General features: G+C 44.5%; 1 long non-coding RNA gene across 1 annotated transcript in view; it reads right to left on the bottom strand.

Annotated features, from left to right (window-relative positions):
• The window catches only part of LOC130851554 (uncharacterized), a 152041-nt gene that overhangs the window by 81745 nt on the left and 46479 nt on the right, over positions 1-23817 (bottom strand). Inside the window, exon 2 of the long non-coding RNA XR_009053223.1 lies at positions 13055-13195. This is a non-coding gene — a long non-coding RNA (uncharacterized LOC130851554). The remainder of the gene's footprint in view (positions 1-13054; positions 13196-23817) is intronic.

The raw sequence follows: 23817 nt of genomic DNA, 5'->3' as shown, positions 1-23817 counted from the left end.
AGCCCTATGGCTTAGCCTTTATGATGAGTAAGATTCAGTCAGAGAAACTGGCTTATCTATAAAGGATGCAGGACCGGAAGACCTGTCAAAGACATTATGCTCCATTACATCTAGTCAACGTTCAGGAGGTGCTGTCGATGTTCTGTCCCCATTCCTCTAACACATCAAAACAGCTTAGGTTTGTTCTGCTGTTGTTTCTGGGGCATTTTCTAGGTTTAATCACCATGCTTTCCCCCAAATACTACAAGCCCTCAAAGACAAGGACAACAATAATACCATTGCCATATTTATTTAATAGCAAACGTACTGCAGAATGGTTTTGTAGTATGTATGAGTAAACACTGTCCCATACAGCCGTCCCCGTATCCTTAAAAGCAAGCATCACCTGCTCTGAAAGCTCTTCTCTAGGCCGATGAGGAAAGCACTTATCGCGCCTCAATGTTTTGCTTATTTGCATATTTGCATATTTCCCACTATAAACTGCTCAAAGATAGAAACAGTGTCTCACACACCTGCAGGTCTGTGCTGCTCAGAACACCCTCCAGAAGGAATGAGTGCATTGATTGTACATGTGTAATGTACAACCACCCTGTCGAGCAGGTCATCTTTTCTTATCTCCACGTTGCTTTTGGGGAAACCAAGGCTGAGAAAACAAGTGAGCCGTCCAAGGTCACACTGGTTGTTGCCCAAATTCTGACAGAGTGGGAGCACTCTGCAACATTACCACCCTCCCAGCTCCCTAGGTCTTTGCAAGATCCCCCTGGGAGAGGTTTTGCTGAATCTGCCCTTCAAATGAAGGGGTGTGACATGCCCTGCTCCACAGGTGGTGACTTAGTCACACACAGAAGTGTTGTGATGTACCTGAGCGAGCCACTGGCAGGTAGCAAATTGAATCCCAGTACACGTTCCTGGGTGTCACCAACGTTGACTTCAAATTTCCCGTCTTTCTGGGGACCAGTTTCTGCAATTACAGTGCTTAACCCCCAGGATGATGACCCAGGGTTAACTATCAACTTTAGAATTGTATTTTCCAAAAGCAACCCTTCCTAGCTTTCAAGTGGTTTGAGTTTAGCATTTCAAAATGTGTACTATGTAATATTTTTCCCCTTCTTTGGCATTTAAAATTTTCCATGTGTCTAAGTGAAATCCAATATGTGAATAAACACACATTAACTCATCAAAATGAAAACAGTAAGAGAAGCCAGTTATTTCCAAGACTTTTTGCCAAAGCCTCCCCTGACTCTCTCCAGAGAGGCAGAACCAGCTGTCTGCTGACATTCAGGTGACACTTCACAAACCCAGCATCCATTTTTGATAATTATTACACATAAAAGCCCCAAAAGAAAAGTTGGGGCACACAGCTCTGTCCAAAAAATAAAAGATACATAATGCATTTAGTTAGTAGAAATAGGAGCTGGGCTGGTGAGATACTTTATATCCTTCCTTAATGTTTAATTTTTTCCTAAAACATGTATTAGTTTTATCATTTTTTTAAAAAACTCAAAGAGTTCTAAAAATTAAGTTTACTGTTGACATGTCAAGCGACCTGAATCAACTCAGTCAATCGAAATTATCAGACTGTTTGCACATCCCACAACTAAAGGTAAATAAGAACTACAGGTCTCATCCTCCATCACCGCGCTCCGAAGAGATGTGTGATTCAGACAGCAAAGCCCAGACCAAATTCTGCCACATATAAAAATATTTATTAGCGAGTAGGCACAAAAACAGCCATTCCTGTAAGCTCTATGAAGGACCAGGGCTTGGACCTTTCGGTGAAATGTTAACTCGAAACAGACGTAACAACATTCTAGCAGTAGAGTTCAGCTACCACACTAATGGGATCAATTTGCTAGAACCTTCTGCTGATACCTGGACACAAGACAATCTGGTGTACCTGGCTTAGACAACGCCCCAAAGTTTACAATTTGCTAGCGTTAGCAGATTGCTGCACCCTAAACGTGCAAAAGCAAGGGTGTCTTTAAGTAGTTCTGGTCGACTCACACATCTTGAACAGCACTTAATTCTCCAATGAAAAATAGTCTCATAAATGTATTAGGCTCATTAGGGAACCATCTAGGGCTGACTGGAGATTAATATTACCAAAGCCTTATAGTACTAACATACTAACAACTGCTCCCAAAGGGTATGTCCAGTTAGAGGATTTCAAACGTTAACTAACAACCCCATAAAGGATTAGGAACACACACACACACACACACACCATTGTCTACACTGAAACGGTTTAAATTTTAAAAGTAAAATATTTAAAAGTAAATTTTATGGACACATAACAGCTAGATAAAACAAAAGAATACAACAGTGATAGATGGATTTTAGGAAGACATACAAAAAGGTGATGAGGGCTCCTCCCATAAAAATGAGCACGTTTTTAAACCTTAGCTTGGTTCTTAATTACACACACACACACACAAATCACAGCTTAGTCTCTTCATTTTAAATCCAAACAGAGCCCGAGGTAAGTGGCAAGACTTGCCCAAGTTTGTGCTGAGAACTGATGGCAAAGCAAACACGGGCACTAATCTTTAGTCTTTCCAAGGTTGCTATGGAGCTTCTGGGGAAGAAACAACTTTTCAAACACAAAAATGACCCATAACTTTTTGTAGAAAATATGTATGAGAAAATAAAAATATGAAGATGTAATAAAAATTTATCCACAATTCCTGCACTCAGATAGAACCCCTCCTGGTGCATCTCCTTGATGTTAACACAGCATATATCCACCCCTTGTCATTTTAATTTACGAAATTACATGATTCCTCATATGCAGTTTTGTGGACTGCTTTTATTTAATTTGGTTTTAAATAGGAAACTATCCCCCACGATGTGCAATAGCATCATTCAAAACGGTTTCTCTAATGGCTGCATGACAGGTCCTTATATTATCATTCATTTATTCATTCCTCTATTTTTGGACATAAAGTTCCTCTCAAGGGGTTTGTTACAGTCACTCTGAGCTGACATTTTGCCCCTAGAACGAAACACTATGAAGGCAGGGGGTTTGCTTGTCTTATTGATCATAGTACCCTCAGCCCCTGAAGAGTGTCCAGTACATAGTAGAAGCTCTATAAGAATGGATGAGTGTGTGGAAGAGTGGATGGATGGATGGGTGGATGGATGGATGGATGGATGGATGGATGGATGGATGGATGGATATGGACAGATGGACGAATGGATGGATATGGATGGATATTTGTTTGCATCTCTGTTAACTTCCTGAAACTCTCCTTAGTTTGAGCACCAATACTGATATTCTGGTTAAAATTGCTGCACACTATATAGGACACCAGTTCATCTGAAATGATTCATTGTTCCATGTTATATTTAAAATGTATTCATTTTTTATTGGACATTTATCTGAAATTATTTATTTACCTGAAATTCAAATTTAACTTGCCTAGACCATATTTAGAGTTGCTAAACCTAACAAACATAATTTTTGATGTTCCTGCACAAAACAGCCTGCCTAGACTACCTCACTGGTCTCTGAGAAAAACCTCAATCGTCTTGAAGAGTCTGAACCCACAGGCCTACAGCAACAGTGAGTGCTGTGAACAGCCACTGTCTTTGGAGCCCTTGGTCTTCTTCATCAGTCAAGACAGATGAGCAGAGCAATAGGAAGGGGGATGCCCTTCACGACCAGGCAAAGAGCCAGAGCACAAGCTTTCCAAACACAAACCATATGCAGGCAAACACAGAGTAAAAATTAAGATCTCTGTCCTGTCTCTCAAGCTAACTTTTCTTCCAGCTGAAAATTTCCAAACTTACAAGTCTGTGGGGATCTTCACTTCTCAGTAGCACCATTTTATGCCAGTTTTTCTCCTCGCTCACACCCTGCATGGCATCCTCTTCCTTTATCAGGCCTAGCCCTCTTCACCCCTCCACCTAAATGACTACAGAAATGTTCGGACACACGCAAAAGTAAAAAGACCGACACCCATCATCCAGCTTCAAAACATATTAACTCATGGCCAGTTTTCTTTCTTCTTATATCCCACCCACTCTCCTTCCCAACATCACTGGATTATTTTGAAGCAAATTTCAGATATCATATTATTTCACCCGTAAATATTTCAGTGTGTATTGCAAAAAAAGATAAAGATTTCCCCACGTGTCTTATAAATTTTTTAAAACAACTGGCTTGTTCAAATTAGGATCCAAAGCAGGGCTACATGTCGGTTTCACTGTTGTGTCTTTTCAGTCTTTAACCTATAGGTTCACTGTCCCTGTTCTCCGTGAATTTCATTTATTGAAGAAACAGGGTCATTTGCTTCCCACACCACTGATTTTTATTCGTTGCATCCCCCACGGTGTGGCTTCCCACGGTCCCCAGCCCCCTGTGGTTCCTGTCTGTAAATTGGCAGTTAGATCTAGAGGCTTGATAAGATTCGAATTTCACTTTGGGGCAAGTATATTTCATAGGTAGTTCTGTGTACTTCCTGTTATAGCACATCAGGAAGTTCATGGTGTCTGGCTCTCCCTTTTTGGAGGTTAAATATTAACCAGTGGGTTCCGGTGATTGATGCCAGCTTGACCCGCACATTAAAACGTCCCCCATCAGCTTTTTCACCCACTGGTTCTAGCATTCCCTTACTGATGACCATTACCCAGCTCTACGGTTTCATTAAAGATTTCGAAATGGTGATATTCTGGTTCCATCTTTCCGTCTAAATTTAGTAGCTGGATTTTTCCATAAAGAAGACATATCCCTGGTCCACTCTTTGGTAGCTGAGTATAGTTCGTACAAGAAAGACAGAATGAAGGCTTGAGTTTTCTCCCTCTATTTTACTAGTTTGCAGAATAATCAAAGGTGACAACTCCTCCAAAGGAAACAAACGAGCTTAGTTTTGTTGTTTTGAATATTGTTATGAACTCATGGATTTATACGCATGTGTGTGTTTCGATCCATTGAAGTGATGACTGTTTGCAATGTTCAGACTGGGCCATCTTTGGCCAGTGGGAGCTTCTGTGCCCTTTTGATATAACCCCAGTAATCTTTCATGGCTTCCTTGCTGATCTGACAAGACGCTCTCGGCTCCTCTTGTACAGTTCCTGACCCAAATCTGCATCAGCTCTCTCTCCAAGGATGCCTGGTCACTTGTACATTCTTATTCACCTATGGCTTCAATCTGCCCCTTTGATGATCCGACCACTCCCAGTGGAACACTCCTGTAGAGGGGTCCAGAATAAGCCATGGTGGCAAAAAAATTATTTTGAGCTGCTCCTGAAATCCCTTATCTGCCTAAAAGCTGAGCCTCCCCAAAGAATTCAATTGTCATAAGTCCTAAGTCAGCACTACACTCAAACTGCCACAAAATGATCACATCTCCCAGTCACTCTCTTATGGGACCATTTATCTTTTTTAAAAAGATAAATGTTCTATATTTAAATCTTTAAATTTTTCCCATAAGTGACCTTCTCGCCCCTGCCCTTCACCTATTAAGATGGTGTATAGTCTCCAAATTCGAAGTGCCCTTTGAGTCACATCTTTGTAAACTCCCATATGTACATATGTGATTAAAGTCTGTCTTTTGTCTTGCTAATCTGTCCGTTTGAGTTTAATTTGCAGGCCCCTGAACACTGAACCTAAGAGAGTAGAGGGAAAGTTTTTCCTCTTGCTGTTCTGATTTTCCTCCTGTCCTACAGATCTACATACTTAGGGGACTGGACATTGCCATTTCAACATCCACTAGACGCCTTTCAAATTCAGCTTGCTCAGATATGAACTCATCCTCTTTCCCCCACACCTACTCTTTATTACGCCCTTCATTAGGACTTGGGTATCAGTACTGAGAGTCAAGTCAGAGCAAGACTAACAGCAAGAGCTGCTATGAACATTTGGACTTGGCCCACACCCTCATGAAGTGGTCCCCTGCCTGCTCTGCCTGGGCCAGCCAGTCCTCATGAAATGTTTGAGGACTCTGAACCACGTTGAGGACTCTCTACCAGCCACATCCCTTAACTTGCACAAGCCTGTGAGAAAAAAAATCTTTGAAGAGGTCTGGCTGTCTGAGCAGGCCAGGGTCGAAGATGGGGAGGACGCAGCTTTCTGGAACGTGTAGCTGTGTCTGATCTTATTTTGACACTGTCCTGGGAGGCTAGGGTGTAAGAGCCCAGTGGCTCTGAGACTCCCCTCTGGAGAAGCTGGTGTCGAAGGGAGAAAAGCACCAGGAAGTACAGAGATTTTCAGGTGGACACAGCACAGACATCAGCCTGAGGGCAGAAGAGGCACCACGGGAAAAGGACCAAAGCTGTGGATAGCAGGGCAGAAGGACGAAAACAATTTGTTGTGAAAGACAAATCAAGGTGGGGAAACCGACCTGTGTTCACACTATTCACACTAGTCAAGACATGGAAGCAACCTGTACATCCATCAACAGAGGAATGGATAAAGAAGATGTGGTGCATATACACAATGGAATACTACTTAGCCAGAAAAAAATGAAAGAATGCCATTTGCAGCAACATGGATGGACCGAAAGACAATCATACTTAGAGAAGTAAGTCAGAAAGAGAAAGGCAAACATCATGGGTTTATATGTGGAGTCTAAAAAATGATACAAATGGACTTATTTACAGAACAGATATAGACTCACAGACATAGAAAACAAACTGAAGTTTACCAAAGCGGAAAGGGGATGGAGAGGAGTAAATTAGGAGTTTGGGATTAATAGAGGCAAACTATTATATAGAGGATGGATAAACAACAAGGTCCTACTGTACAGCACAGGAAACTATATTCAATATCCTGGGATAAACCAGAATGAAAGAGAATATGAAAAAGAATATATATATATATATATATAAAACTGAATCACTTTGTTGTACAGCAGAAATTAACACAATATTGTAAAACAACTATAATTCAATACAATGAATTAAAAAAAAAAAAAAAACGGGGTGGCTGAGGAGGGAAAAGACTGGACATTCCACCAAGCAGTCCAGTGAGATTTTGATAAACGTGAACTTGGACAGACTGGGCACAAAAGCAACACCAGCCCCTCATTGTCCAAGCCAAACCCCTGCCCCCAGCACCTCCACTTCCCAGAGCCCACACCCGTCAATCACCAGCTCTAAGGATTCCATCTCCTTTTCTCCTACAACGAGGGTCTCTGCCTTGCTTCATGGTCTGGCCCCCGCATTACTTACTGCCCTGCCTCCAGGCTACTGCGGCATTTCATTGTTACTCCCCTTTGGGTCCTCTTCTGTTGCACAGTACTCCAAACATGTTTTTGTCCCCCTAAATATAAAGTGCAAAATCGAAGCCCACCTCCAAATAGATTTATATTTATGTACAGATTGAAACTGCCCTCCTGAACCAAAATGTAGGTGTATTTAAGAACATGAACCAAAGAGAAATTTAAAGAGAAGGAGAAAAATAAACATGCAGATGTGCTAATATTTTCTTTCATTTCCCCCAGTCGACTGCCTTAACAACCTCACCTGTAAACTCCCTGCAAAGTTATTGAAGGAGCTTGGGATTGATGTGTAGCTGACATCTTAGTCAGACAGGACCAGATTATGAAACCCTGAACGTGAGTCTTAATCGTTTAAAAAAAAAAGACTATTCCTAGGACTGAAAGTGACAGGAAGGAGACAAAGTAAGGAATGTGTCCAAGATGTCACCTCTGACAGCAGAGACTGAAGATAAATAAATTCATTTCCTGGTCCTACCTGCATTAAATTCAGTCTATTTGATACACTCTTTGCCTACAGCTAAACTAACTCTTCCTGGCTGGATTTTAAATTTCTTACTGGCCCTGGAATGAAACACGGACTCTGGGTGGCTATATAATCATCAGAGGTTGCTTAGCTGGTGACTCTTCAGATCAGACAAGGGTATTACAGGTACAGGAGTGAAGGCCGGGGCACTGCTTGTAACGGGGACCCTGTTGCCTGGCAGCCATCCACTAGACTGCAGCCACGAAAAGGCTGAGATGGTTCTTGCAAGATCAAAGACCCATCGAGTCTGGCCCCAAAATAGATCTTCAGGCGTCATTAAGACTCAGGTTTGCTTTTCCTGTTTTCCCATCAAAGCAAATTAGCCTAAAGAAAATAGCATTCCAAGTGACCAAGGTTAGAAAAATTGTCCTGCAAGTGTTTTGAATTCTTTGTCACCCCCAATTTCTTTCACAACTGAGTTCGGTTCATCAGGGAAGTTCCTGCCATGGGGGCTGACAGCTTAAATGGCAAAACAGGATGTGTGCCCACCACAGCCCCTGCTTGACTGTAATCTACTGGAATTAATTGGGCTTGGGGTTTTTTTGTTGGTGGTAACAGTGGGGTTTTTTTCTTTCTTTCTTTCTTTTCTTTTTTACTTGAGAGCCTCAGATGGGCAGACATGGAAACAGCTTCTCATTTGCATAGAGCTTGGCCGGCGGGGTGAGCTGAGGACACGAGAGCTGCCTTCTTGGCCAAAGGCAGGAAGTCAGCTGTAAGAAGCTACCACTTTTCAACGCTGGGTGGCTTTTTCTTTTTTCTCTCTCCGTCATTCACTTTGGAAGAAAACAGAAGTTTAATTTCAAACAGAGCACAGACCCTGGGAAGGGAGGAGAAGAGAAGACAGCCCAAGGCTTCAGGCTGGCCCGATAATTCTTGCCTCCACTTTTCTTTCTTACTTAATTAGGGATGTCGAGCCATCAGATGGAAAGTGGCTGTGGTCCTTGGCCAGGCCAGGGGATGACTGGTGACGAGGAATGGTGGCAGACGGCCCCCAGGGGCCCCCTTTCCACACGGCGGCTAGTTGGCTTTAAGAGGTACTGTCTCCCTCCAGCCACCTGGGCAAGTCCAAGTGTGAGGTTTTTTTTTTTGCCATTCCACCTGAGAGAAGCCTCTGTTTCAAGGAACGTTTCTGCACGAATGGGTGAGACGTTTTAGCAGAACGAGTCAACCCTGCAGGAAATGATGGCATCATTTCAACGCAAATTGGTTCTTTCTCACCGATTTTCAGGTGCAGTTCAATCCCCCCAGGTTTTTCTCTTGATTTGAATCTTTTTCACAGATAACCACCTCCTTCCAGCTGAGCGTGTGGCTTGCAGCTCTGCCCTCGGCTCTGGGAGACTCTGTAGAAGATGCGCCCACAGGCACAAGGGAGCAACCTTGCTGTGCTACGGGCGTTAAAGGGGCAGGTGAGCACAGAGCGAAGGAAACTCTACTTCTATGGGTGACATCTGACCGCAGTGCATGTCACTGCTCTCAGATAAAATGACACATTCTTCCCCCACGGGAAGCAGCAAGAGCGCCTGATAGAATGTTTTTACATGTTGGCTTGTCACAAGGAAGCAAAAATAGGAAGTTACAACACAGTAATGAGATATGTGGTAATATTTTGACGTGCGTATAAACGTCATTTTTATGAGAGCGTTTCACCATTTTTATAACAATTCTGAATTATCTTGCTCTCACATCAGAGTGCAATGGACCTTGTCCATTGGTAAAAGATGTTATTTCCAGACATTTGGGATGCTCCCAATTATTGAACCAAACTAATATGACTTTCTCGACCATCATATGCCCACTGAGTCATAGTTCTAGAAATATCTTCATCCCACAAGCTCTCTCGTCAACTTTCATTAATTTTTTCTCTCATACCACATTGCTCTCTACATTTCTAACGAAAACAGAAGAAATATTTTATCACCTGAAAAGCTTGAGAGGGTTTGCGGGACCCCTCCCCCCTCACTAGCTAAATGTGTAAGCCTATCGGCCACTGGAGAGAGCACAGCTGTGACAAAGCATGTAAACTTGCACCTCTGTACCACCTCACACTGGTCAGAGTGGCCATCCGTAAAAAGTCTACAAGTAACAAATGCTGGAGAGGGTGTGGAGAAACGGGAACCTTCCTACACTGTTGGTGGGAATGCAAGTTGGTGCAGCCACTATGTAAAACAGTGTGGAGGTTCCTCAGAAAACTAAAAATAAAACTACCATATGACCCAGCAATCCCACTCGTGGGCATATATCCGGACAAAACTATAATTCAAAGGGATACATGCACCCCTACGTTCATAGCAGCACAATTTACAATAGCCAAGACATGGAAGCAACCTACATGTCCATCGACAGATGAGTGGATAAAGAAGATGTGGTACATATATACAATGGAATACTACTCAACCATAAAAAAAGAATGAAATAATGCCATTTACAGCCACAGGGATGCAACTAGAGATGATCATACTAAGTGAAGTAAGTCAGACAGAAAAAGGCACATATTACATGATATCACTTACATGTGGAATCTAAAATATGGCACAAATGAACCTATCTATGAAACAGAAATAGACTTATAGGCACAGAGAACAGACTTGCAGTTGCCAAGGTGGGGCAGGGAGAGGGATGGACCGGGAATTTGGGATTAGCAGATGCAAACTCTTGTATATGGAATGGATAAACAACAAGGTCCTACTGTGCAGTGCAGGGAACTACATCCAACCTCCTGGCATAAACCATAATGGAAAAGAATATTAAAAAGTGAATGTATGTATGTGTATATAACTGAGTCACTTTGCTGTACGGTTGAAAACAGCACATTTTAAATCAGCTATACTTCAATTTAAATTTTTTAATTTAATTTTAAAATACAGGGACTTCCCTGATGGCACAGTGGTTAAGAATCCACCTGCCAATGCAGGGGACATGGGTTTGAGCCCTGGTCCAGGAAGACCCCACATGCCGCGGAGCAACAAAGCCTGTGCACCACAACTACTGAGCTGCACTCCAGAGCCCTCAAGACACAACTATTGAGCCTGCGTGCCACAGCCACTGAACTGCACACACCTGGAGCCCGTGCTCCGAACAAGAGAAGCCACTGCAGTGAGAAGCCTGTGCACTGCAATGAAGAGTAGCCCCCGCAACACTGAGAAAACTACATATTATGGACCTCCAGGGTTGATTTGAAGCTCACCACCAAAACACGATGTCCTTTGAAGGGCCAAGAGTACGTGCGAACTTATCAAGTACAACAAATTGATAATTCAGAATCTGGCCAAGGACTGGCAGAAAAGACTGCCTGGCTTTCTTCTACAAGGTTATACCTGGGGAAGACAGGATTTGAAAGTGGATATATTTGAGTTGAGAGAACAAGTCAGACTCTAGCAGGGTCTCACGTCTATTGCCCATGGAGAAGAGATTGCATTAGTCTCTGCCACTAAAATGATATCCTCTTATCCAACTTCCCTGATGACTCATCACACCTTTTTATGGGGCTTTTTAAGGAAGTTTTTAGAGGGCAAGATAAACAAGAATAGCTTGTGCACACAATCTTCTATCGAGGGCCATCAAATAAATGCGTCTGTAAAATCTGCCTGTGTCTGTACCATCAGCGTGCTTTGGCTGTGGTGAGTTCTCTGCAAACTTGTCATGAAGACACATAAGCCACTGCAAACCAACCCTGAACAGTGGTTCAGTGTGCAGGGTTTAGAACCAGACAGACACGTCCAAATCGGATTCTGCTTTTAGCTCTTTGATTCTGCTTTTAGCTCTTTGACCTTAGGCAAATGTTTAACTGTTTTTAGCCTCATTTCTTAATTTGCAGAACAGAGGCAATAACTGCATGCGGTACTCGTGCAGATGACGTATATAAAGTGTTGAGCCCAGTGCCTGAAGCATTCGCTGAGTAGAAGTGGTCAAATATTTTGGAGGAAAAAGTGAGTTTATTTCTCAGAAACTCTTCCAGGGGCAAATCATCCAATTACCCAAGTGATAAACAGTTCTCCGTGAGGTATTACTAATTTTCAGGTCCAACTCGATCATCTTTTTCTTTATAGGAATTCCACTCATAATTTTTTCTCATTTCTCTTGATCACAGTTCAATTCTGTCTGGGGAGATAGCACTCAGAGGAGACAATTGGGGACCTAAAATTTACTCTTCTCTTTGACACCCAGTTTCACAGTGTCATCAGGTGTGTTTATCTAACTCCATTTAGCCACTGCCTATAAAAATGACGTTTTCTAATTTGTTGGGGGCAGTGGCAGAGATAAATTAATCAGTTTTGCACAGAGCTATTAGCTCCTTCAAATAAAAGAATACAATCCTTTTATGGCATCAGTGATGTTAATTGTACATTTATGTTCATTTATGCTATCAACGCAACTTCACATCACGATACTGCTTGCACAAGCCTGGCTTCCCCTAGTCTTCTCCTGCCCCGGGCAATCCCCCCTTATACTGATTATTAAACCAAACTCTACCTGCTTTTGCTTTCATTGGCATCAGCAATCCCAGTTCTGGAATCCGATGCTAAATAATTTGGGACAAATCTCTCCACCTCCTGCTAGTTTCACAGGGTCATATGGTAATGAGTAAGAAAAAGAGGAGCGTGGAGGCGAAAGGAATGAGAGAACATTTGAGGTCATTTTCGGCCCCCTGATTCTGAGATAAGAATGGGTATTAAATAAGTCAAGATGGCTCCTCCCCCCCCCCCCGAAGCCCTCCCAAAGCCCAGACGCCCCTTCGGGGCTCTCCATCCTGCTCCAGAGTCCCCTGCAGCCCCGCCCACCTTCACTGCTCTTCCCTTGTCTCCTCTCTGGTCTCAAGAAGCATTCCCAGCTCCTCAGAGGCAGCTTTCCCTGTCTAAAGCATGACTTTAGGTTTAGCAGGGCTCTGCTTTACACTCTTCAAGCTCCTCTTCCCACTTCCATGGGGGCAAACACGGGAACCGGGCAAGGAAAGCAAGACGGTAACCCTCCATCCTGCGCCCAGGCTGGCATCTCTATCATTGATTTTTAATCAAGACAGACTTCTGGTAGCAAGTTCCTTTCTTAGACCAACCTTGGAGCAAGGCACGCCCTACAGTCCTTTCACACTTAGCAGGAAAATACGACATTGCCAGGAACGCAGAAAAAAGGCCCTCCCCTCCATCCCCCTCCATCACCCCCTGGCTGGCTTGGCCCTGAGATCATATGAAGATCTCAGAAAAGCCTACCCAGCAACCAGCCAAACTGTCTCCTACTTCTTCGTTTATCAGAACTTCAAAGGAGCCAACTCCGATGCTGAGTTCTCCTCCCCAGAGGCCCGGAGCCCAACACCTACCTGATGGAACCAGGCGGGGCAGGTACAGAGAAGGACACCATGGGGCTGGCCCAGAGACCCTGGCTGGAGGGGGACAGCTGCCGCCTGCCTGAGATTCTGGTCCTTCATTGCACCCGCAGTCGTTTTGCCCCCAGGTACTCTCTGGGGGGAGAGAGAGACAGATCAGTTACAATCAAACCTTCTGGCCCCAACAGACCACCTGGTTCATCTCCTGCCTCCAGGTGTACCTCCTCCAGGTGTACCTGCACCAGATGGAGAGGCCAGGCACTGGCACATCCCTGGAAGCAGCACAACACGCGCCGGCGCGTGCACCCGGATGCATCCCCTTGCTTCACTCCTCCTGTGCAGTGTGCCCTACTCAAGCTCACCCTGCTTTGGTCCTGCCTGCACCCCGGACTCAGATCCAGTGTCCGGCGGGAAGCAGGGCAGCATGGGGCCAGCATCAGGACAGTCTGTGTCCGCACCCTGGTTCTCATGCCCAGGAGGCCCTTGGAATGCCCAGTATTGGGCACCTCCCTCCATCACTGGCCCAGTACCCTTAGACTAGTTCCGGGGACCTAGGAGCTGGTTGTGGGCTCCTCCACCTCCACCTCCTCACCTCCAGTGCCCTCCTCTTCTTCCTACTCCATCCTTTCAGACTCAGGTCCTGGGACCTTCTCTCTGCTCCCCACCCCAGAACCCCCAACACTTGTACAGAAGCCCAGCTCCAAAGCCTGGTCTAAATCCCTGGGCTTTACAGCCTGTCCACCTGGTTCACAGCCTCGCCAGCCTGGCCGACACCTGCCCCTGAGAGCTTTCTCCATCCAGTGTCCCCACCACCATCACTGCCTCCAGCAGACACCCACTCCTCAGTCAGACACGGGCAGAGATTATTGTACCCCTAGCCTAGTCCGAGACTGAGTGGTCAATTCTCCCCAACGTAAATACCAATTTTTAGTAGCATTTATTCTCAGAAGTTCTTACATGTTCAGGAAAATCGTGATTATTATCTTTGTTTCACTTATTTTAATTGAAGTATAGTTGATGTACCATGTTTTGAGTGTACAGCAAAGTGAGGAAAGTCATGATTATTTATTCCCGAACTCGCTCCTCATTGATACCCACTTCTGGGCCAACTGGAACATGTCCAGGAAGTGCAAACTAACTGTAAGCTCGAAAATAAGTCTCCTGTGATGAGGCAGGTGGGGGGAGAGAGAGAGAAAGGGAGAGGGAGAGGGGAAGAAGGAGGAGAGGGGGAGGAGGAGCAGAAAGAGGAGGCGGTATATGTACGCGGTAAAGAAGCTGACATTTTTATGACCATTATAATATGAAACTGGTATTGCATCTCACTTAAAGATGAGAATGTTTGCTACTTGGGTTAGGTCACTTTTTGCCTGCGAGTATCAAAGCTTCAGTCAGACTACTTGAAGGAAAGAGGGGGTTACCATTCAAACACAAGTAGATTGGAACAGGAAAAGCCTTACATTTTGAGGTAGACCGTGGGTCTAGCTACACTGTACCTCTCTCCTAGCCATCATACTTGGTCCTTTCTCTCTCTTTCTCCTGTTGAGCCTCCCCAAGCAGACAGGAATTGCTTGGGTCAGTTTGGTAAAACTCAGTACTCAAGCACACTTGGGTTCAAACACCAAATCCTCCTCCAGTCACCCAGACAGCTGAGCATCTCTGTTTTTGCAACTAGGAGAGTTTGGGTGACTGACAGGCACTACTAGGCTTCAGAGCCTGGCCTGTGCATTTGGTTTCCATGCATTTTTTTAAAATATCTAGGCACTGCTGACTCTTGTGCAAGTGCTCACATCTCTGGTTAAAGAGCAAAGCAAGCTGGTTCACTGGAATTAAAAGTCAACCTGTCCCATCTGGTGTGGGCTTGTTGCATTTCTTGCACTGTGTTTTTTTCTCACTGGTCTATACTCTTTGCTTAGGCAATCTCATCCCATCCTGTCATCTCCCAGTTCCTGCCTGTGACATCCTGCTGAGCTCCAGACCTGGGTATCCAGACCCTGTTAGATGGCCGCACCTGGATCTTCCATCATCATCTCAAACGTAGTGTCTCCACACCTGAGCATTTGAACCCCTCAACTCACAACCTCCCTCCACCTCCAGTGTACTTGTCCTCCAGTGTCTGCTGTTTCAATACATGGTCCCTCTAGTCTCATCTCTCGTGCCAGAAACCAGGGTGCATCGTCTCCCACATGCTCAGCCCCGCGTCGCCCACCTCCCTCACCATCACCTCCAGCTGGGCCCCCTCGTAGCCTGGTGGAGTCAACCTCGAAAGTGAATTGAGAACCCATTCACTTCTCACCTCCACTGCTCCATCCTCATCCAAGCCATCCCGCTCTCCTACCGGGGCTACATGAGAGCCAGGGAGTAGTCTCTCGTGCCCCACCCCCAAATTCCAGTGCAGCAACCGTGACATAAAATTTACCATTTCAACCATTTTAAAGTGGCATATGTACATGGCTGTGCAGCCATCACCACATCCATCTTCAGAAATGTATCTTTCCCAGCGGAAACTCTGTACCCAGTAAATAATGATAATACCCCATTCTCCCCACTCCTCACCTCCCCAGTGGTAAGCACCGTTCTGCTTCCTGCTGTTATGAGTTTGACGAGTCTAGGAGCCTCACATAAGTGGACTCATACAGTCTTTGTCCTCTTGTAACTGGTGGGGTTCATTTCACAGAATCTTTTCAAGATTCCTGCATGTTGCTGCCTGTGTCAGAATTTCATTCCTTTTTAAGGCTGAATGATACTCCATTGTACAAACCTACCACTTATTGCTTATTCTTTCATCTGTTGATGAATGTATGGGCTGTTTCTATTCTTGGCTATTGAGGATAATGCCTCCATGAACATGGGTGTACAGATATCCAGGTCCCTGCTCTCAGGAATTGGGGGGTATTTACCCAGGAATAGAATTGCTGGATCAAATGGTAATCTTACGTTTAATTTCTTGAGGGACCATAACAAACTTTTAATTTTTGAAAGATTACATCCTGACTTCTTCAAGTCCTTTGATGCCTTTCCATCGCACCTGGTGAGCAGGTTAAACAGGTGTTGGGATTTTGCCTGGTCTTCCTGGGCTTCCCCCATTTCACTCAGCTCCTTCCTCACCTGTTCCAACCTCACGGGTCTTCTTCCCATCACTCAAGGACACAGAGCTCATCCCTGTTTCACTTCCCTCACACAGCCTCTCCCTACGCCCGGAATTTCCTTCCTTCTCCTCTTTACTCTCCTCCAGGTCTCAGTTAAATGTCACGTACTCAGAAAAGTCTTCCCAAGCCAGTCCTAGGCTTCCCCCCCACCTAAACCTGATGCTCTGATACAGCCTGTGTCTCCCATTGACTGGTGGAGGGTGATGTGGTCCAAGGGGTCCTGACTCTCCCTTCCTCACTCTCCCTCGCGGTGTGAACACATGGTGGAATGAATGAAGAGCCCTGTTACATTATGGGGTTTTTCTGTTGTTTGTGTCTTGCTGTCATTTTGGAGCCAAGCTAAAGCCCATCTTCATGACAGCAAGACAGTACTTGCCTTCATAAAATGATGGTTAAGCTTCTCCTTGCGCACTTTCACATGCCATACCATCTGTTATGGACTGAATTGTGTCAATCTCCCAGCCAAATTCATTTGCTGAAGCCCTAATCCTCCCTGTGATGGTATTTGGAGGTAGGCCTTTGGGAGGTAATTAGGTCATGAGGGTGGGCCCTGGTCTGATGGCATTAGTGCCCTTATAAGAAGAGACACCAGAAAGCTTGATTTCTCCCTCTCTCTCTCTCTCTCAGTGCACTAAAGAAAGGTCATGTTAGGACACAGGGAGGAGGTGGCCCTCTGCAAGCCAGGAATAGGGCTCTCACCCAGAAGCCAACCATGCCATCCCCTGATCTCAGACTTCCAGCTTCCTGAACTGTGAAAAAATGTCTGTTGTTTAAACCACACAGTCTATGGTGTTCTTTATGGCTGCGGGAGCAGACTAGTGTACCACCTTCCTCAAACCATCACCTTACAAGGTAAGACTGCTGTAACCGGAGCTGCTACTCGGTTTCCCTTCCATCTTACAACAGAATCAGCTGTTCACCTGCCTGTTTCCTACCAGTTGGGGTAGGAGCCACATGTGATTTTTTTTTAATCTCACTTGTTATTAGCCCCACTCAGAGCCATACACCGATCAGGTGTGTTTTTAAAGTTGGTTGAAATGATTTGGTGGCTTGGTTCGAGTACATCTCTAGAAATCTTACAGTCCATGAACATAATTTCTCTCGAAAAACAGTTTCAAATCAACTTGGTCTCTCAAACATTGGATAACTGTCAAACATTTTAAATTTCTATCTAGCCATATTGTAAAGAGAACAAACATAATACATCAGTTACGCTAACTAGTGAGTGATTTAAGTTGTGAGATTTCTCTCTACATTTGTGAATGTTTCATCAGCAATCAGATGGCGTGCCTACATTATTAAAATGTCTCTGTGTTAGTTATCATTACACATGAATGGTAATGATAACTAACATTTGTTGAGTTCTTGCATCTTGCAAGCCCAGTGTTGGGCTCCTATTCTATGCTAAGTGTTGTATATGTATGATATAATTATCTTCACATAATCCTGAATTATCAGTATTTTTACTCCAGGTTGATGTGAAGGAAAATGGACTCTCATAAAGGTTGAGTAACTCTCTAAGCTATCCAGCAGGTGAGGGGTGGCACCAGGATTTGAACTCAGGGCTGCCTGATCCCAAAGCCTGTGCCCTTACATATTTGCCGTGAATAGTAAGAGCGGGCTTTATCTTCACTGAAATCCAGACTGAGCCCTTTTCCTTTCTCCGACGCATCCTCAGTGCGAAGGAAAACAGCCACCGCCTTTAAGTCAATCTTGTATCTCAAGCGGAGGAGGCCTGTCAGGATGGCAGGTACAGTGCAGGCAAAATAGGTCGTATTGCCATCAGGGCAGGTTAGATCACGCTGTAGGGAGAAACAACCTCAAAATCTTAAAGGCGTACCACAAAAACAGTTTGTTTCTGACTCACAGTGTGATCATTGCAGGCGTAGGGAAGCAAACTCTGCCACCCCCAAAGTGTGTCTCTTTGTCACGTGGATTATTTCTGTCTGAAAGCCATCAAGGAACAAAAGATTCGGGAAGAACCTTTGACCTTCCCCCTAACTGCCCAAAAGAATGCAGATAGAGGACTTGCTCTGGGCAGGGAGCTATCTCCATGGATGCGGCGGTATGATCTCCATGTGCGGGCAGAAAGGAACCCAGCAGAGTTTGTTTATTACAGTCCCTCTCTTTGTCCCATTGCCTCTGCCTGGCCCAGCAAACATTTCTTTACCAAACATGTGCTTTCCCTTTGAAATCCCAAACCACTACCCCAACGTCTTTTTTTTTTTTTTGTCTTTAGCTGAAGATGGTGTTTAAGGGGAGGGTTTTGGCCATTTTGGCAACTTACTGTTTTTCTGGGTCTCTCCCATGTATACACATTATTAAACTTTTCTGTGATTGTCTCCTGTGACCCTGTCTCATGTCAGTTTAAGAAGAATCTAGCCAGCCAGAAGAATCTAGAAGGAGAGAGGAAATTTTCTTCCTCCCCAATAGAGGACAGTTCCACATCCAGAACCCAAGCTGGCGGCAGCCTCTATAAGAAACCTTGTCTATCTTCAAACAGAAGGAAAAGGGTGGGGGGGATGGTGAAAACCTACGATGACTTTGGTGGCCAAAGTCTCATGGCCAAACCTGTTAGGTACTTGGTTGGGAATTGTAGTCCTTACCCAGAAAGGAGCAGCTACTACTTTGAACAATATTACAGCCTATCATAGAATTCTTTCCTTCTGTGGAAGAAACAGATTATTTCAATCTGGTAAGAACATTTTTGTTCTTTATTCCACAAATCCACAATTCCTGCCAGAACACTATGGTAATTACTTTTTTTTTTTAATTTAAAAAGACAACATTTCATCTAAGAACTTAAAATTCAGAGTGTATGTATTTTAAGGTATATGAAACAGAAGTCTTTTAGATAAACACCACTACATGAGTATAATCAAACTAATTTTCCAAAATTCAAACACAGACTCTTTTCATATATGTGTATACTGTGTTTCCCGAATGAGTCATTGATACAAAAACTAGAAATAATTTCACCACTAAATTTTGGCCTTGTACCTTCACTGCAGCTCTCTAATTACGCATTTGGTGTGTCTTTTTATTTCTCAGTTCTGGAGGCTGGAGGTCCAAGATCAGGGTCCAGGAGAGTCTGATGAGGTCCTGCTTTCTGGCTCATAGATGGCTGCCCTTTTTTTTTTTTTTTTTTTGGTTTAAGATTTATATATTATTTTATTTATTTATTTTTGGCTGCTTTGGGTCTTCGTTGCTGCACACTGGCTTTCTCTAGTTGCAGCGAGCGGAGGCCACCCTTCATTGCGGTGCAACGGCTTCTCATTGCAGTAGCTTCTCTTTTTGTGGAGCACAGGCTTTAGGTGCATGGGCTTCAGTAGTTGCAGCACATGGGCTCAATAGTTGTGGCTCTTGGGCTCTAGAGCACAGACTCAGTAGCTGCAGCACATGGGTTTAGTTGCTCCCCGGCATGTGGGATCTTCCCGGACCAGGGATCGGACCCATGTCCCCTGCATTGGCAGGTGGATTCTTAACCACTGCGCCACCAGGGAAGCCCCTGGCTGTGCTTTTGATGTAACGTCACGTGAGGGAAGCAGGGAGCAAGCTCTCTGAGGTCTCTTTTAAAAAAGCCCTAATCCCATCACCGTGGGGGTTAGGTTTCCACATCTGAACTGGGGGGACACAAGTATTCAGTGCACAGGTTTGGATGAGAGGAGCACGGGAGCCGATACACTGAGTGAAGCAGACTCGTGGACCCCACTGTGGGTGGGATGCATCCCGTCCACCGGAGGCCGAACAGAGCAACAGGCCGAGGAAGAACAACCTGTGCTCTCTCTGCCTGACCGCCTTCACGCCGGACACGGGTCTTCTCCCGCTTTAGGACTCGGATAGCTCTCTGGGTGTCCAGCTTGCCCACCCTGACACTTCTCAGCCGCCATAACTGACATCAGCCATTTCCATACGTGTATATGTATGAAATGTGTCTTATACACGCACTACAATTATATTTATATGTGTGTATGTGCATATACGTGTATATGTCACACATACTGTGTGTAAATAATGTTCCTTATAGTTAATACATATTCCTTATAACTGTACATATTTATATATGCATATGTGCATATATGTATATATGTACATGTATCATATGTATATAGTGTTCCTTATAATTAATATATATTCCTTCTAGTTATGTATTTGTGTATGTATATGTACGTATATATGGAGAGGGGTGTGTGTGTGTATATATATGGTGTGTATGCATGTACGTGTGTGTGTGTGTATCTGTCACTGGTTCTGCTTCTCCGGAGAACCCTAACACAAACAGATTAGGAAAGCCTCCTCCTACCCAGACGGGAAAACCGGTTTAAAGAGAGCAGAGGTTTCTTGGGTCCTACTGCAAGCAGGCTTTCTGGACTCCAGACTCCCATCTTGGGCTGAGATAGCAGCAGGGCTGAGGCTCGCTATGTAACCTCAAATGGGGCAGCACCCCGCCCTCAACCCCAAGGCCAGGGCAGCACCGGCTGGAGTGGGCTTTGCTGCCGGCGCTGCTTCTGTGAACCTGGCTCCTCGCCCACACCCTGTGCAGGGAAGGGCCTCTGCCTTTCAGTTAGGCTCCGTGGCGTGAGGCACGAGGAGTTTTCCGATGGTCTGGCTCTTAGGAGGGGATTTTCAAGGACAAGGTCAGAGATTAGTCCGGTGGCTTTCACTGTGCCAGCCAAAATACTCTTAACTGTAATTAAAGCAAAAATGAGCCAAATAAAACGGGCAGGGGCCAAACTTTCCATTCCTTAAAACTGATAACCTGTTTTAAGCACCAAGGAATCAAATGAGGTCAAGCAAATTCTTTTGTTCGGCCAAAGTGACTCCACACAACTTCCTGCTTCATGGAGGAGCTCTGATCTCAGCAGATACACACAGCAATTTGCCCGTGAAGCTAGCCTGCAGTCAAACAGGCTCAGCGTGACACACACATGGCCAACAGGTACATGCACAGGTGTTCAACATTAGACATCAGGGAAATGCAAGTCAAAACCACTATAGTAGGTCATACGGTTTCTCAAACATGGAAAATTCATGAGCCCATATCAACATTTTTGTCCGTATCTGTTTGTGTCTGAAAGCATTGTATATTCATGTATCAGCAAATGTATGTGAAGTATTTATTTGTATAAATTTGTGTGTGTATATATATAGAAAAATATATATAGTGACATATCACCTGACTTGTGTTAAGAAGACGTTCATCAGAAAGACAAGAGATAACAAGCACTGGTGAGGACGTGGTGAAGAGGGAACCCTTGTGCACTACTCCTGAGGAAATAAATTGGTGCAAACACTACGGAAAATAGCATGGAGGTTCCTCAAAAAATTAAATAGAGCTGTCTTATGATCCAGCAATCCCACTTCTGGGTATTTATTCAGAGGAGATGAAATCAGCATCTCAACAAGATTTCTGCACCCTCATGTTCATAGCAGCACTATTCACAATAGCCAAGATATGGAAGCAACCTACGTGTCCATTGACGTAAGAATGGATAAATAATTCCCACTGTGATATACATTCCATTGTGCATATATATATATACAATGGAGTATTATTCAGCCACAAAAAAGAAGGAAATCCTGCCATTTGCAGCAACATGGTTGAATCTGGAAGGCATTATGCTAATTGAAATAAGCCAGACACGGAAAGACAAATACTGCATGATCTCACTTATAGGTGGAATCTAAAACAGCCAAACTCACAGAAGCAGAGAGAGGCATGGTGGTTGCCTCAGGCTGGCGGTAGGGGAAAATGGGGAGATGTTCGGCAGAGTATACAAAGTTTCAGTTATGCAAGATGAAAAAGTCCTGGAAATCTAATGTACAGCAGAGTGACTATCATTAACAACATCATATTGTGTACTTGAACTTTGCTAAGAGAGTAGATCTTAAGCAATCTCACCACACACACACACACACAAAAGACAACTAAGTGAGGTGATACCATTTCACAATACATACATATACCAAAACATCACATGGTACACCTTAAATGTATACAATTTCTACCTGTCAATTTTTACCTCAATAAAGCTGCAGGGGAAAATAAACCAAAAACAAAAATACAAGCTCAGCATGAGACGCCTGGCTTTGTGACTTACAACTTTGAATGAGTAAATCACCGTCCTCGGCCCTCAGGCTGCTTATTAGTGAAATAATTGTAATAATACCTCACTCATACAGTCGTTGCGACCATTTAAACGAGGTTCTATGTATCAAGGTTTCTCAACCTTAGCGCTACGGACATTTAGGCCAGAGAACCCTTCCTCCTGGGGGCTGCCCTGTGCACTGTAGGATGTTTAGTGCATCCCAGGTCCCTGCCCATCAGAGTAACATTGTCCTCAGCTGGGATGACCAACATGTCTCCAGACAACACCAGACGTCCCCTGGTGGGGAGGGTGGGGTTCGCCCCCGACTGGGAACCACTGCTGTCTTTTGTAAAATCATAAAGCATTGCCCAATTGTCGATGATTAATAACATGAAATGACTTTAAAGTGATCACTTCCAAACCTTGACTGGTTATACTGTATACACAGAGGAGCAGTGGCACCAAAGATATGAAAGCCACTGAGACTCTCCACAGAGATGCTGAACCGTTGTTGTTTGTCAGGTTGAAGTCCTGGTTGTTTCTTTTCCTAAGAAAGTTTGAGCACAGGGTGACTGCTGAACACGAAGGCCGTCAAGTGGTCCCTGAGCTTATGAGAAGCAGGGGAGAGCCACTGACCAAACGCCCGGGGATCTCTTTCATCTTTTCTGTGTAGCCCCCCCCCCCAAAACTGCATCTGCTCCAAGAACTAGGACCATTTCTTCATCTTTGTACACTCAGCATCTGTCTTAGTCCATTTGGGCTGCTATAACAAACATACCATAGATGGGGGGCTTAAACAGAAGACATTTATTTCTCACACTTCTGGAGGCTGGAGGTCCAAGATGAAGGCACCATCAGATTTGGTCTCTGGTGGGAGCCTGCATCCTAGTTTGCAGATGGCCATCTTCTCGTGGTATCCCCACATGGTGGACAGGAAGCAAGCTCCCTAGTGTCTCTCCTTATAAGGGCACTAATCCCATCACGAGGGCTCCACCCTCATGACCTCATACCTCTCAACCATCACATGGTGGGGGGGGCGGGTAGGATTCCAGCATATGAATTGAAGGGGGACACAAACATTCAGTCCTTAGCAGCATCTGACACAGCACCTGACACATGGAAGGTACTTAATAAATTTAAAAATTGCACCAAACAGTAGTTCTTAACCTTGCCAGCATACTGGAATTATCGACAGCTTAAAATATACAGTTGAGCTTTGAGCAACAAAGGTTTGAACTGCACAGGTCCACTTATGTGTAGGTTTTTTTTTTTTTTTCAATAAATGCATATTACAGTGCTTCACAATCTGAAGTCGGTTGAATCTGTAGATGGGGAATTGCAAATACACAGGACCAGCAATAGAGCTATGTGGAGATTTCTCCACTGCATAGAGGCTGGGCACCCTTAACCTTCACGTTGTTCAAGGGTTAACTGTAAATGCCGATACACAAGCCCTACTCCCTGAGACGCCAGCATGGGGCATGCACTGGACATTGTGTGCTCCACTGATGATTTTAACACG

This window comes from Hippopotamus amphibius, chromosome 4, assembly GCF_030028045.1.
Source record: "Hippopotamus amphibius kiboko isolate mHipAmp2 chromosome 4, mHipAmp2.hap2, whole genome shotgun sequence".
In the NCBI taxonomy this organism is placed as follows: domain Eukaryota; kingdom Metazoa; phylum Chordata; class Mammalia; order Artiodactyla; family Hippopotamidae; genus Hippopotamus; species Hippopotamus amphibius.
Note: the sequence above shows the minus strand (reverse complement) of the source record. Positions and strands in the feature narration are given on the sequence as shown.